Raw genomic sequence first — 11,848 nt, forward strand, 5'->3', positions numbered from 1 at the left:
ATCTGTTTTTGTTTGTTTGGTGAAGGAACCCGCTTTTTTTCTTAAAAAATGAGAGAAGATGGTCGCTCTCCGCTGTATGTAAGAGAGGAACGCGTGTTGAGAGGAGAAACGGATTAACGGGATTTGGGTGTTGCGGATTGTCGATGGATTTTATGGAATTTGAGACTGTTTGAGATTTCTGACTTTGGTAATACAGTTGAACTTTGTTAAGGGGATCATTTCAGTATTACCTCAGCATCGATGGGGAAGGGGCGGTTACGATTTGCTGACTTTTGATGACAAACCCCCCCCCCCCTCTTGTGATCAAAAGCCATTCAATGTTCAATGACTTTTGATGGCGGGGGGGTTTGGATGATGATGTTTACGTCATCAACCACCCTTCATGAAGATATGCGGTGCGCCAAAAAACGAGAAAAAACCTTTTTGTGGGCACCTCTGAACTAACATTCTCCTCTGATGATAAATCCCCTTAGGGGTCATTCAAGTATTACGCCAGCATCGGGGGGGGGGGAGGGGGTTTCGGATTTGCTGACTTTTAATGACAAAGGGGGAGGGGGGGGGGTTTGAAGGTTGCTTACGTCATCACCATCCCTTTTTGAAGATATGAAATATTCTAAGTGAAATCTCTGAAGAAGAAGACGATGGAACAGAAAAGGTTGGGGAAACTATGCATTATTACGGATTAAAAGGTGAATAGTTATGATTTTTTTTAAAAATCGGATGATTCTTTTCGAAACATCCTGTATTACCAATTAAGACTTATAAGAAATTTATACAAACTGAAATTTAGACACTTCACGCCAATAGGGGCTTGAAGTGTCTGAGCTGTCTTTAGTACGTACATTTAATAATGTACTGTACTTTATTTTGTTTTTGTTCTCTGTAAAGGCAATAGAGAGCGCTAACATTTTCAGTGAAAGTAAAAATCTCAAAAAATCTGCAGAAATGCCATAGCTTTATGAAATATCTTGAAAAAACTTGGAAAATGATCGCGAAAGGAAAGGATTTCTGTTTGTAATGTATTATTTTTATGCAAGGAAATGCATAATTAATGCATACGACAAAAAAAGATTTAATTTTGAATGGTACACCTAGATGCAGGGCCGCAACTAGGGGTGAGCAGGCGGGTCTCCCCCCGCGCTAGACCCAAGGGGGCGGAAACTTCATTCTGAAATCTCTCCTTCAATATTACAAGGGGGGTGTCAAAATTCGCGCTTGCCCCGGGTGACCAAGCATCTAGTTGCGGCCTTGCCTAGATGTGCAAATTGAAAAGCGTAATCGGTATTAAGTGGTGCACAGTCTCGATGTGTGCAATCTAGCTGAACAATATTAGAATGGCACTGAATTATCAAAGAAAAAAGACTAGAGAGAAAACTTAACTCTTTCAAACTTTGTATTTGTCATTAAAAACTTGTTGTTCAACATTTTTATCCATTTTTATCCCCCCCCCTCCAACTTCGAATTATCCAAAAAATTATCCAAATTATCCAAAAAGTTCGAATTAAACAAGAAATTTCAACATAAAATTAGAAAACTCAAGTTGAGTTCCTGAAAGTTCGAATCATTCAAAATTCTAATTAACCAAATTCTACGGTAGCTGTTGTTTCTAGCTGAGTTTAAATTCAACCACCATATTTCAAAGACTGTGTTGATATCTGTTTGATGTTTGCTGACTGTTGTGACATAAGTTTCGAACCGATTTTTCATAATCTCAGAGACTGTCTAAACATCTCATAGTTCTAACATGTGAAGTTTCAAACCGAATGACTGTCTTCAGATTTCGTAATTCTAGCATGTGAAGACCCTAATTGTTTGTCCATTATCACATCTGAAATTTTCTATGATCTCTGAGATGTTAAACCATCTGAAGTTTCTGACTGACTTAACATCTGATAATTCTTAACACGTGCCTTCAAGCGGATTTTTTATTATTTCAGGAACTGTTTTCTCATCTGAAGTTTCTGAGGATCCATAAAATCTGAAGTTTCTGATGTCTCGACACCTGAATTTTCATCGCCTCAGAGCTTACACCACCTATATCTATACTCAGAGACTGTCTCAACATCTATTGTAGATTCTGCAGACTTTTTATCATCCTGTCAAAACATATGATTCTGACTGTCTGAGCATATAAAGTTTTCAAGCAGATTCTACATAATATTCGAGACCATCTGAACATCTGGTGAGGATAACTACGCAGCAGTTGTAGAAGAATCGAATATAGCAATTTATAAACCCACGGTGGTGACGCCTTTCAAAATTTTTTATTTTGGGACTTGGAAACAGAAAGTCTCTTTATTAGAGAAATTACATATATGAATTTCTTTAATGGAGAAAAATATTTTTTGAGACTTCAGATGTTAGAATTGTGAGATGTGGAAAAAAGATTCGAAATTTCAGATGCAGGAAGAGGTGAGAAAGAGATTTGAAATTTCAGATGCTAGAATTATGAGATGGCGGGAAAGACATTTGAAATTTCGGACGCTAGAATTACGAGATGGCGGGAAGGACATTTGAAATTTCAGATGCTAGAATTATGAGATGGCGGAAAAGTTATTACGAGATAGCGGGAAAGACATTTGAAATTTCAGACGCTAGAATTACGAGATGGCGGGAAAGACATTTGAAATTTCAGACGCTAGAATTACGAGATGGCGGGAAAGACATTTGAAATTTCAGACGCTAGAATTACGAGATGGCGGGAAGGACATTTGAAATTTCAGATGCTAGAATTATGAGATGGTGGAAAAGTTATTACGAGATGGCGGGAAAGACATTTGAAATTTCGGACGCTAGAATTACGAGATGGCTGGAAGGACATTTGAAATTTCAGATGCTAGAATTATGAGATGGCGGGAAAGACATTTGAAATTTCGGACGCTAGAATTACGAGATGGCGGGAAGGACATTTGAAATTTCAGATGCTAGAATTATGAGATGGCGGGAAAGACATTTGAAATTTCAGACGCTAGAATTACGAGATGGCGGGAAAGACATTTGAAATTTCAGACGCTAGAATTACGAGATGGCGGGAAAGACATTTGAAATTTCAGACGCTAGAATTACGAGATGGCGGGAAAGACATTTGAAATTTCAGATGCTAGAATTATGAGATGGTGGGAAAGAGATTTGAAATTTCAGATGCCAGAGAACTTGGTGCTGTGCATTGAGATATCCTATTGATATTCCGAAGTGACGGATTCAATTTCCACTTGAGCATGAATGATCGTAGCAGTCGTGGATTGATTTAGTTTTGAGTTAAATATGTTAGATGACTGATGGAATTGTTTTCCAGGTAGCTCATTGAAGGGAGGGGGATCATCTAAAAATTTTCTTCTGGTGTCCTTGGATCAGTTGTAGCTTTTCCCAGTCCATCGAAGAAAGGAAGTCACCGACAATGTTGCAAAATGGAAGAAAAGACCTCTTGAACTGATAGTTTAAAAAAAAGCATATACACCGTGTCCCAAAAGTTTACAGACTCTTGTTTTTTCCGTATAACCTTTGTAGCACGTGTTTTAATGAAATGAAATTTGTTTTTCACAGAGAAGGAAAAGTATTTTCTGAATAATATAAGGAAATTTTTCATAAAATATAGAAATTGTATTTCTAATCGCTAATTTGTTAAAATTACTTGTCCCAAACGTTTAAAGGAAGCTATTGAATATATGCAAATTCGAAACGCGTAATCGTGACGCAAGGCTTCAAACCTGTAATAAGATGGAATCAGAGAGAGAGGTGCGAGAGAATCTTTTGTTTTTATAAGACGGCGAAAGCGACGTAGCTTTCTGTGGACGAGATTAACGAAATTTTGGGATTGAAGTTGCAAAGTAAGCCTATTCAATATATTTCAGTCTTTAAATCGTTGCAAAATCATAATTTATCACGTTTTAGCAAGTAAGACGCCTTACCATCCAAAATAACGTTCTGGAAGACCTCGATATACGACGATACAAAATATAAAAAAAATCTAAATTTTTATATGGCACCCCTATGCTATAACTTCCAACTATAAAGTCGTTGCCCTGTCTCTCCTGATGCCAACAAAAAACATTCTACTTTTCTAAGTGCAACATTCACAGAGATATTGAGATTCGAAAAGGGGAGAATATTTGTGAAAGAACAGCGTTAAATGCGAAAAAACCTAAATTTTAAAAAATTTTAACCGCATTTAACGCTGTGTTTTTTTTCCCCAAATTTCCTCCGTTCTTCGAATTTAAATATCTCTGTGAACATTAAACTTTTCAAACATGGATTTTTTTTGTTGGCATCAGGAGAGACTAGGCAACGACTTTCGAGTTGGAAGTTAGAGCACAGGGGGAAGCATATAAAAATTTAGATTTTTTATATTTTGTGACACACTGTATTTTCACTCCCAAAACTGATGCAGGTTAATTTTTGAATATCTGTTAAGCATTTTTTAAAGTGGAATCATACCTTTGCGACGGACGGTTGATGAGATAGAGGCCGTGATAACACTTAGAGGACATCCTGTATACCAGGGCCGGACAAAGCACAGGCCGCCATGGAAACTAAAAAATTATTAATGGCACCTAAAATTTTATTTGTTTAGTTACTGAATTGCAGTCTGAGAGCAGAACAAATTGTTTGGAATTCACAGCAGAGCATATCTGCAGACATGTCAGATCAGGGGCCGTGTTAAGAGCATCATGGGGTTATCATGGAGCATCATAAGAGCAACCCGGGCCAAGTGGTTTTTCTGAGGCCCTACCAGGTAAATTCTAGAAAATTACAACCAAATCTCAATTTTGTGGTGCCCCCTTTTCCCACGGGCCCCGGGCCGTGCCTGGGTGGGTCCATGCGTTAAGACGGCACTGCGTCAGAACAGACCAGAACTAAACGTCTGCGCCACCATGCCAGTATATATAGCATTACTTAGGACCTTTTTCTCCGGATAAAAGTTTTTTGGGGGCCTAAAATTTTTTTCCTGGCACCTATATATATTTTTTTGTGATTTATCTAGCCCCATGGGCGGAGATACGGGGGCGTGGGGGTCATCCCCCCCCCCCCAGCGTCAAAAGTGGAGTCGACTGATCTAATGCATATATGTATATATGAATTGACATCATCATCAACCTGCCTCCCAGAAATAATGACCGTGCCCCCCCCCCCCCCAGACTTCCAAGTCTGTCTCCGCCCATGTCCAGCCCTGGTATATAGACTGTTACAAAAAAGAAAGAAAAAATTTTAACGATAAAACAAATTATTTTTAGAAGTACTGCGTCAACGTCTAATGTATATACAGCTCACTAGATGGCGTTATAAGTTTCCACACGTGTACTGTACAAATATAATTCTCCAAATTCTACATCAACTGGGGAAAAAATCAATATTTTTTACGTTACCAAATTTCTACTCAATCTTTGAGCTATGAATAGCTCTTTTAGCCAGAACTGATTATTTCCCCAATTATTATTGTTTTATTCACAGTTCCACATTCAAATATTATTTCACTCGTTCATCGCATGAATTGCCACTGATGGCAAGGGCGTAGCGAGGGGGACGGCGACTTGGGATTGTCTGGGAAACCCCTCCCCCCCCCCCCGAAATGTGAGAAAATGACCGACAAAAGGAGAAAAAGATGGCCAAATCTATTGTTCTATCACTTTGGTGCCCCCCCCCCCTCCTACCGAACGAAATTTCTTGCTACGCCCCTGACTGATGGTGATTTCTCTTGCGAGAAAGAAAGGACAAATTTTCACCCTGTACCAGCTTTGAGAGTGGAAAAAAAGAAGTCGGGAATTACTAATGGACAGCAGTGAAAATGTGCTCTAGAAAGTGAGAGAGGGAGAATGAGATTTTAGAAGTGAATGATGATATACGACGATGAATTGAGCCAAAGTAGTTTAGGCCCTTCAAATGGTCGAAATAGGAAGGCAAAAAAAGGCAATAAAAATTCCCGAAATAGGCACTAAAAAAAGGCATTTATAATTTTTGGAAGGAAGAAAAAATGACTGAAAACAAAGGTATATTAAGGGTCTAAAAGACTAGCTGGGAAATTGGTTGCACTTAATCCGTCCACTGTTTTAATTACAGTCGAATCCCATTATAAGGAAATCCAAGAGACCAGAGAAACCACTTCGTTATAATGAAATTTCGTTGTAATGGAATTACAGGTTTTAACATTGTTCCTATTTGAACTTATCTGGGTGTTCGTTGAAACGAGATTTTCGCTATAACGGTATTCGTTAAAACGGGATTCGACTGTAGCTATATAAATGTGAAAGTGACAAACCATTGTAAAGGCATATACACGTCTGGAACGCTTTGCTAGGGAACCACGGTAACCAAAGTAAACGTTCCGAAAGTGATTGTTGAGGCCCAAAAACCATTGTTGCCCGACAGTTTTTTTGCCCTGCTCTGGCGAAATTTTAAAGTAGCCTATCGTTCAAGTCGGGTCGCATTTGGTATATATGCAAAATTTGGCACACAAAATCAATTTTATATACATAGAAATTGATTTTCTGTCTGCCTGTCTGTGTGTGAATATGTTCTTTATACAAATCTACAATTTTATATCTGTCGTCGCCATATTTTCCTTATATACCAAACGGGACCCAACATGAACGATAGGCTACTTTAAAAGTTCGTCAGAGCTGGGAAAATGCCTGAAATGGGCGAAAAACTGTCAGGCAACAATGGTTTCTCGGCCTAAACAATCACTTCCGGAATATTTACTTTGGTTACCGTGGTTCCCTACCAATACGTTTCAGACATGTTTATGCCTTTACAATGGTTTGCCATTTCTTTAATCCTGTCAGTACGTATATAATAGTTTTTATATGCATTTACAGTGATTTTTCACTTTTTCAATCCTCCCAGAAATGAGAACTTTTTGAATAGGCGCCATAATCATCATCAGCATCACTTTGATGGTCGGGCAAAGGATGATCCCCCCATAGAAATCAATGTTAAAATTGCCAAATTTAACTGTAGAAATGTGGAAATTTCTAAATTTCGAAAGAAAACTAGAAAAATGGCAAAACGGGCGGCAAAGTGTAGCGCCCACACGAGCCAAAATCATAATTGCGCCTCTGGCGCATCCCAGGGCCGCAAGGGGGTGATATAGCTCAAAGTACAGAACCAATGGCCTCGGGCCCCATCAAACCTAAATCCGGTCCTGTCAATATCCTTTTAAAATTGAATCGAATAAATCTCAAGACGAATTTTAGTCTTTCACCAATTTGGTACTGGAACCAATCAAGGCTTCTGGGACATCGAGAGATACCAGAGAAATAAATACCAAGTGAAAATTAGACGGGATCCGGAAATTTCGCCTCGGGTACATTTCGTCCCCGGACATATCGCACGTGACATTTCACCTGCCCTGATCGTATGTGTGACCGAACGAGTGACTGACTGTGTGCGTGACGAAGTGATTTGGTTAGTGACTATATAAGTGGTTGAGTGACCGTATGAATAGGTGAATGACTGTCTGAGAGACCAAGTGAGTGTTCCATTGACTGTATGAGTGAGTAAGTGCATGAGTGACCATATAAGTGGATAAGTGATCGTATGAGTAAGTGAGCGACTGCATGAGTGACTAAGTGAGCGACTGCATGAGTGACTAAGTGAGCGACTGCATGAGTGACTAAGTGAGTGTGCGATTGACTGTATGAGTGAGTGAGTGACCGTATTAGTGGCCATTATAAGTGGGCGAGTTACCACATGAGTAAGAGAGTGACTGTATGAGACCAAGTGAGTGTGCGATCGACTGTGTGAGTGTATGACTATAAGAATGGCCGTATGAATGACGAAGTGAATGAGTGACTGCATGAGCTATCAACTGGGTGTGCGATTGACTGTATGAGTGACCAATTAAATTCAATTCACCGACGATTAGCCCTCGGCAAATCGTCTAAGGACAATTTACTGCCAAATTGTATGAGTGACCAAGTGAGTGATGGTGTAAGTGAGTATGAGTGAATGTATGGTTGAGTGAATGACCATAAGAATGATCAAGTTAGCGACCATCACTCACTCATGTGGTCACTCACTATGCCGCCATTCATACGGTCAGGGCAGGTGAAACGACAGGGGCGAAACACACCGGCAACGAAACGGCCTAGAAACGAAATGTCGGAGACTAAAGGGTTTCTCCGTATAAGCCAAATTAGACACCATGAATGCGTTCTCTACGTTGGAAAACACACACACACAGTAGCTGGTATTCATTAGTTATTCGCACAGTTGGGATTAGGAAAGCGTCTCTCTTCGTTGGTTACGCAACTGCCCGTCTGTGCCTGTGTTATTACAACACTGGGCAAATGTGTGAAGAGCTTGTTAACTTCACGTTGTGCAAAAATGATTAGGTTTTTTTTTTCTCATTCTAGTTTTGCTGCTGCGACGACGACGTGATGATGGTGTCGAATAACAAACTCTCGTACTTTGTTATTCGAGTTAGTTAGTTAGTTTTTTTCCCGCCACTGTATCCCGTGGCGTATCAACTTTTTTTAACAGAAATTTCTTCCCTCCCCCCCCCCTCTTTTTTTGAACTAAAAATAAATAAATAGAGAAAAAATGATGCTTATTTATTTATTTCATTAATTCGGAGACGATGTCTGTCTGTCTCAAGCGCATCCGCATGTCTGGTTTCGTTATCGACGCGAATATTTGGCGGTTTTTGGCGGGTTTTCGATCGCGACGAGATCTCACCGAAATGTATACTCCTTATTACATGTGTACATCATATACACTCGGCGGATTCACGTGAACAGAAACTGAAACTATTGAGGAGAGTGCGGGGCCACTGCCATTGGTTTGGAAATGTATCGCGGGACGCTCGAGTTGCTCGTATAAAAGTGTCGCGGATCACTAGAGTGATGTGGAACTGCGCCGCGGGTCGTTTAAGCAGTGTGGAAATGTGCCGTCGGCCGCTTGAGCGATCTGCAACTGTGCCGCTATAGCTTGAGTGACGTGGAACTACACCGTTAGCCGCTTTAAGTGCTCTGGAACTGTGCCACACGTCACCTGAGCGATCGATTTTTAAATGTGCCGCATGTCACTTAAGTGATCTTTAAATGGGCCGTAGGTCACTTAAGTGATGTGAAAATGTCCCGCAGGCCACTTGACTGATGTGGAACAGCATCACGGGTCACTGAAGTGTTCTGGAACTTTGTTACTCGATGATGTCTAAATATGCCGCGAGTCACTTAAGTGATATGGAAAAGCACCGCCGCAGGTTACTTGAGTCAGTGGTGCGCATACTTTTTGAAGCACGACCCCCTTTTGACCAAAAAAAAAAAATTTTAATCGGCGACCCCATAAAGGGTGACCATACATTATATCCAAATTGTATTTGGATATAATGTATGCATTTGTAACTTTATATACTTACGCATATACTGTTTGATGTATAGATATGTATTCTATTTAAAACACATTCAGCATGTACTCTTTCCCTTCATCTAAAAGTTTGATCATAAAAATTGCCTACGATCGACTGTACGGGCACCGGCCTCTTGTCGACTAACAATATATTGCACATTGTAATTTATTACATATCCTAAACTGGGATAAATTTGAATTGAATTGGAAAAAAAACCGCGGTGGCCCATGGGCAATGGAGTGGTGAGCTTGTATGTTTCACAATGCTGGTCACTAGCCCCCCCCCTCCCCATTGTATACTCTTCGCTAAGTGGTCTCCCTGACATGTACAGTTATTTCTTTTTGTTGCCTTTTACATAAGTATACAGGGGTGATTATAATTAAGGTTCCCGTGCTGTGTGATTCGTTTTTCCTCAAAAACTGCTTATTCCGAATACAGCCAAATTTTTAAGATATCTTAATGAGACCATGGGAGAGAGAGAGAGAGAGAGAGAGAGAGTTACGAAATAAAAAAATAGTTCAATTTTTGACCCCCAGGTGAATAAGTGGAGCTTTTTTTTATTGAATTTTTCTTTTCCCCATGGACCATATAGCGTATTTATATACCAAATTTCAACGAAATACGTCCTACAGAAGGGGTGCTACATAGGTCGGACCTGTGTAGTGCCCGTTCTGGCAGATGTATTCCATTGAAACTTGGTATATACGCTATATGAGCCATGGGAAAATGTAAAATGCAATAAAAAAGGGCCTCGTGTGCTCCGGGAACCTCATAAAAAATAACTTTTATTAACTTAAGAGTAAGCATATAAAATTTTGTAGACATGCAGGCATTTCTAGCCAGGTATAGGCCTCAGAAATATCACTTTTCCTGGGAACCCATGATCCACTTGACCCTATGGTTCACCCCCCCCCCCCCCTAAAACATATGGATTTTGTTTTTACAAATACGGATGCAAAATGGTATTGCTATATCTATATATATAAACTAGCTATAATACCCGGCGCTGCCCGGGTTTTCTTGAATGAGGCTTTTTTGGATCACTTGATATCTCCCTCTTTCTTTGAGGGACATGCAAACTGTGTCTAAGTTAACCAATATGGCGACTTCCTGCGCGACTTCATGAAATAAACAAATGTAGATTTAAAGAAACGTAGAAATGAATATATATATATATTTTTCCCCTTTTTTAAGGGTCGCTCAGTATTTTGACCCCCCCCCCCCCGAACTGCAAGTTATCCATCTGCCAGTTTCAGCTTCCAAAAATGCTTAATTAAAGCTGTGGAATTTTTCGATGTACTTTTTACGGGCCCATAATTAATTTTAAAATATCTTACCTCACATGAATTTATGCAGTTTGAATATCAAAAGACAATACGGAGACATTAATTTTCATGCTTGAGAAGATATAAATAAAAAGTTGAAATCAATGTTATTGCATGAATATCCAACTCAAAAGTAGGTTCGGCTAATTACTTCATATTTAATCTCCTGGGCTTCGTATACCTCTAAGCAAACTCAATATTTCAAAAATCGAGAATTCAATGCAATTTTTAAAATTATTGATGTGGCAGGAAACTCCCAGTAAATTTCCGCATTTATGCAGTAAAATCTGCAATTTTAACACTGATATCTATGGGGATCATCCTTTGCCTGACCAAAGTGATGCTGATGATGATTTTGACGACTATTGAAAAATGTGGCAAACCATTATAAAGGCATAAATATTATACATATATTGACAGCGTTGAAGAAATGGCAAGCCATTGTAAAGCCATATACACGTCTTAAACGCATTGCTAGGGAACCACGGTAACCAAAGTAAACGTTCGGAAAGTGATTGTTGAGGCCCAAAAACCATTGTTGCCGGACAGTTTTTTGCCCATTTGGGGCATTTGCCCTGGTCTGACGAAATTTTAAAGTAGCCTATCGTTCAAGTCAGGTCCCATTTGGTATATATGCAAAATTTGGCGACGATCGATCTAAAATTGTAGATTTGTATAGAGAACATACACACACACACACACACACACACACACACACACAGACACACACACAGAAAACAGAAAATCAATTTTATATATATAGATAGATTGATTTTCTGTGTGTCTGTGTGTATGTTCTCTATACAAATCTACAATTTCAGATCGATCGTCGCCAAATTTTGCATATATACCAAATGGGACCTGACTTGAACGATAGGCTACTTTAAAATTTCGTCAGAGCAGGGCAAGTGCCCCAAGTGGGCAAAAAAACTGTCGGGCAACAATGGTTTTTTGGGCCTCAACAATCACTTTCCGAACGTTTACTTTGGTTACCGTGGTTCCCTAGCAATGCTTTTCAGACGTGTTTTATGCCTTCACAATGGTTTGTCACTTCTCTAATCCTGTTAATATATATATATATATATATATATATATAATAGTTTGCCTTTGTAATGGTTTGTCACTTTTTCAGTCCTCTCAGTAATGAGGCTTTTTGAATAGACGCCATAATCATCAT

This window comes from Pholcus phalangioides, unplaced genomic scaffold, assembly GCF_987345545.1.
Source record: "Pholcus phalangioides strain wild (caught in Gottingen) unplaced genomic scaffold, Ppha-v1.0 ptg000018l_1, whole genome shotgun sequence".
In the NCBI taxonomy this organism is placed as follows: domain Eukaryota; kingdom Metazoa; phylum Arthropoda; class Arachnida; order Araneae; family Pholcidae; genus Pholcus; species Pholcus phalangioides.